A 5,317-nucleotide genomic window follows, 5' to 3' on the forward strand; every position below is an offset into this window, starting at 1 on the left:
TTGTTCAAGTGTTTTACATTCTAATTCCAATTGTCCTCATGGACATGTGCAAAGTGAGTATCATGAACAAGCACATGTTGTTTTTGCTAATCAAGGGAACAATCCTTATGGCAATCATTACAATCCTAGTTGGAGAAATCGCCTGAATTTCTCTTGGAAAAGCCAAGGGGAGGGCTCAAACCCTTCCCAATGTGATTTTCAAGGGAAATACATTCCACCTCCACTACAAAGCCAAGGTTCCCAAGGTTTTAAATCATCATACCAATCACAAGGAAACCAATTCTCTAATTCTCATTTTCCCAATCAATCGTATTTCCAAGGAAATGTTAGAAGTCCCGCTTTTGAAGAGAAAGTTTTGACTGCTTTGGGTACTTTAGAGGCAAACACACAATTACTTCATTCTCACTCTTAATCCATTGCTAAGCCAGAAACCCAAGTAAGACAAATAGCTAGTACTTTAAATGCTAGAGAGAAAGGAAAAAAGCATTTGAATGCCCCACAAAAGCAACAATGTGTTGTGGAGACTCATTCCTCATCGGAAGGTCACACAATAGAGCATGTCAATGTGGTGACTACCTTGAGAAGTGGAAAGATTGTGGACAACCAAGTGGGTATGTCCAATGAAGAGAGTGAACCGGTGCAACCACAAGTTGACACCCGTCCCGTTTCATATTATATTCCTCCTTCATTGCATGTGCATAACCATATAAATGAGAATGTGTTGAAAAGTGATTTGAAAAGTGATTTTGAAAAGATAGATTTGCAAAATTATTTGAAAACTTCTTGTGTTGAAGAGACTTCAAAGAAAATTTCTTAAAAGATTTTTGAACTAAAAGCTCCATTTCCGGATGCCTTAAAATGATCCATTTCAAATGACAAGCAAAAGGCCAAAGTAAATTAAATCATGGAAGTGTTTAGGCAAGTGAAAGTCACTATTCCACTTTTGGATGCAATCAAGCAAATTCTGGCTTATGCCAAATTCTTGGAAGACTTGTGCACCCAAAAGAGGAAGAACAAAAGCTAAGCACCTAGAAAAGTGGTCTTAACCGAGCAAGTAAGCTCAATTTTGCAGCATAACACTCTCCCAAAGTTTAAGGACTTCGGTTCACCTACCACTTCATGCCTCATTGGTGATCATATCATTAATCGGGCTCTTCTTGACCTAGGAGCAAGTGTTAATCTTCTTCCACACTCGGTATATATCAAATTAGGCTTAGGAGACTTGAAACCGACGTCAGTGGTTTTACAACTTGCAGACCGATCAATCAAAAAGCCTAGGGGTATCATTGAGGACGTCTTGATTAAAGTTAATAAATTCTTTTTTCCCGTTGATTTCGTTGTCATTGACACGGAACCGGTCCCAAATCCTAAGAGCCAAATTCCCGTTATCCTTGGCCGTCCTTTCTTGGTAACCGCGAATACCAACATTAATTATAGGACGGGGATAATGAAGATCTTGTTTAGCCACATGAAGGTAAAGTTGAATATTTTCAATCCAACCCCCAACTCATTTGACAAGCATAAAGAGATTAATGTTGTAGAAAAATGTCATGACCTTAAAAGTGAAAGAATTGAGTTTTTGTGTGAGACCAAAGTTTCAAAAAGTCCATCTTCAACCTTGAAACCAAAGAAAGTTGTTTCAAAATCTTGTTTTAAAAAGGCGTGGAAGCCCAAAGATTGTCTTGACCAAGGACCGAAAACGTCTTTTGAGCTTAATCCAACAAGTTTCTTATAGAACCATTTGTTGGGTGGAGTTCAAAACACTTATCACCCCATTGAGGAAGGGATGCACTACAAGATGTTTGATCTGGGCTAAAAGAGCCCAACGTCTTGTTAGAGACATTAAAGACTAACAAGACATTTCGTAGGGTGTCAAAACCCTATTCCTCCCTCATTTCTATCTTTAATTTCATTTCTTGCGAAGTTTAGATATTGGCTTTGGGTTCATATGCATTGCTAGGAACTATGATTAGGATTGCATACAATTTTATGTTGAAATTGAGCATTTTTCATAAGTTTGTTCGATCTCAAAATGAGTTCGATCGATCGAACTTCCCACCTGTATCACACCTGCATCCAAATCACTCTCTATCCAATGGTTCAAACAAAACCTGCATATTTCAGCTCTCTGTCCCATCGTTCAAACTTGTTCTTAGATCGATCTAAACTTCTTCGATCGATCCAACTTCATCTTGGATTGATCTGCAGTTCCAATACTTAGAAAAATTTTGAACCTGCATCCAAAAGCCTCTCTGTCTCATCGATCGAACATTTCTTCAATTCTATGCATTTTCAATCGATCGAAGGTATTCTGTGATCGAACTTAGAAAGATCGATCTTTTTTCTTTGATTTTTAATTTTGACTTTGTTTTTACTTTGTTTCAAATTTCAAAAATTCAAAAAAATATATATTTTATTTTTATTTTTATTTTTATTTTTATTTTTATTTTCTAAAAACATATTTATTTATTAAAAAAAAATCACAAATCACAAAAATAATTTGTCACTTAAGAGGAGAGATCGATGTCAGTTCGATTGATCTGAGATTCAGTTCGATCGATCGAACTGGCAAAGGAATGTTTTTAAAATTGATTCAGGGTTATTCGATCGTTTCAACATGAATCGATCTTAGACCCTCGTTTCCCCTTCACTGTTGCATCCCAACTCTTCCCCATCTCCGGCGAGACCTCCGGCGATTTCCCCTCATCCCGAATCTCTCTCTCTCCTCTTAGATCTCGGATCTCGACACCTCTTCGCACCTCATCTTTTCTCTAGTTTTGGGTAAGATCCGAACCTCCCTCTTGTGATTTCAAACTTCAATTTGTTCAACACATGCTCTAAATGTTAAATCTAAGTTGTTTCCATGCTGAAAATCTCTATTGATGAAGTTTGAAGCTCTTTGTATATATGTGTATATATATGTATATATGGTTGTATATATTTTGAGATTTGTTTCGATTTTTGGGAGTATGGGCCTCATAAAGTGATTAGGATTGATGTTTTGTTGTGTTGATAGGCCCACGACCTTTTTCGTGAAGGCCCAGTGCCATCCACGTCACAGCTCTGTGACTTTTTGAATTTCACTTCACAGTTCGATCGATCGAACTTTTTATTCGATCGATCTGTAACAGATTGTTCTCACTCATTCTTGATCGATCGAACTTGAATCGATCTCACATTTTTGTGATCGATCGAACTTCACAGATTTGTTTCACACATCTCACACACCATCTCTTGTGTTTTATGCCATCTCATACATGCCCAATGCCTATTTTTTCCACATTAAATGCATTCCATATTTATACTGTCTAGCATGTTTCACATTATGTCACTTATTACTTGTCACTTAAATAGATTCATGTTCCCTATCTGTTTTGTCTATCCTATTTGACATACATGATTCTATGAACTGTATTTTAATTCTTTATATCAGCACTGACTTCCTTTGTAAGTTTTTCCTTCTATTTTGCAGACCATGGCTAGGGTCAAGACTACAGCCCGTGGAAACTATCACCGGAGGGCCTGGCCGAGTTTGGATGATGAGGCGGGTCCATCTCATGCCCAAGAGCCCACTCCACCTCAGTCTCCAGTTGACAGCTGCCTATAGTCTTCAGACGGAGCATCTCCTTCACACGGTTATGCTGAGGCTGAGCACATACCATTTCCACCACCACAGCCAGCTCAGCCAGCCCCGGAGTTAGACCAGCCATTACGTAGATACTCACGCCTTCGAGTGGCGCATGAGTCAGTCTTCGACACAGACTTCTTTTCCCGATAGGTGCTTACCCGGTCAGTATATGACGATATCTTCAGATGGGACATCTTAGCCATACTAGCCCCTGTCTCATACCTAGTGTACCCGAGTCCGGATGTTCTACCAGAACGTCCGGCCTGCCCCGAGTAATTTGGCGGAGCTGCGGACCACCATTGATGGCTACCCTATCCGCATCACTGTGGACACATTGTCCAGATCTTACCAGTGTCCACACGCCTGCCCTCCAGAGCTACAGGACATATATCCCACTCTCTACAGGCCCACATATGCTGACATGGCCGTTTACTCACAGGTCACTATGCCGGTGGCGAGACCTATGCCACTCGGACTTATCTTCCAGATGACCTATGGTTTTTCAACTCTATCCTATTCCGCAACATCTTCATGGCCAGCCATAAGACACAGAGGCACGGTGACTATTTGACAGCTCTGTACGCATTCTATACAGGGCATTGGCTATCTATTCCAGTGCTTATCTAGAACGTCATGATGAAGCTGTATATCGACCACATCAGCAAGGCCAAGCCCAAAAAGTCTAAGTATCTTCCATTTGGCCATCTCATCACCCAAATTCTATGAGACCTGCGCTATCCCTTCCAGCCATGGGAGCAGACTGAGTCTGGGGCCTGTTCCTTCAAGAAGAAGGATTGGGATAAGAGCTATAATGCAGAGCCTGAGGGACGATACTGTAGAGGCAGCTGAGGATTTAGAGGCAGAAGAGCAGGCAGCAGTAGCAGCAGACCCGGCAACAGACGATATACCAGTTGATCCGGCTGCCGTACATATGGACATTGATTTGGAGCAGCCTGCCGAGGACGCAGAGCAGCACTCTCCAGTTAGGTCACCCATTCACGATGCGGAAAAGGCTCAGGATCATCATTCTCCCGATCCAGCCACACTTGAGGCTCTAGCACAGACACCCAACTTTGGAGAGCGATTCCGGGCTTTGGAGGATGCTGTAGTATCTATCCGCGCCGACACGGTCTCTTTTCGAGAGGATGTTGTCTCCATTAGAGCTGATATTGCTTCTTTCCATACAGATGTCATGACCGCATTCAGAGATCTATCCAGAGACATCCGCAGACGCGACCTGCCCGTCCTACCTCCTCTTCCTGATCTCTCTATCCCTTTCCTCCTGTCATTTTATATATCTATGATCTCTGTATATTTTTGATACTGTTATACTATTTTTGCAGCAGTATCTGTCGGATCTGACACTAGATGTACTATACTTTATTTTATTTACTTATATATATGTTTTCTGTATGGATGTCATATTTTCATATTCTTATAGCTATCTGTTTGACTCATCAGGTGCATCCCAGTGACTTCAATGAGAGAGAGTACTGCCCAAAATTTTCAAGACCACCTTTTTACGTCTCTCTATTTTTCAGTTGATATCCCATTTACACTTGTATGACCTCTATGCACTGTTATTATCCCTTTTGTTATCTGATGAGTTTTATCCAAGTGCCAAATTTCAGGACCACAGTTCATCCCAAGTTTAGGGGGGCTATGTCACCTACTTTGGATACTTCTGTC

This window comes from Cornus florida, unplaced genomic scaffold, assembly GCF_030987335.1.
Source record: "Cornus florida cultivar Cherokee Brave unplaced genomic scaffold, ASM3098733v1 CherokeeBrave_3.0.0_Hap2_Chr10, whole genome shotgun sequence".
NCBI lineage: Eukaryota > Viridiplantae > Streptophyta > Magnoliopsida > Cornales > Cornaceae > Cornus > Cornus florida.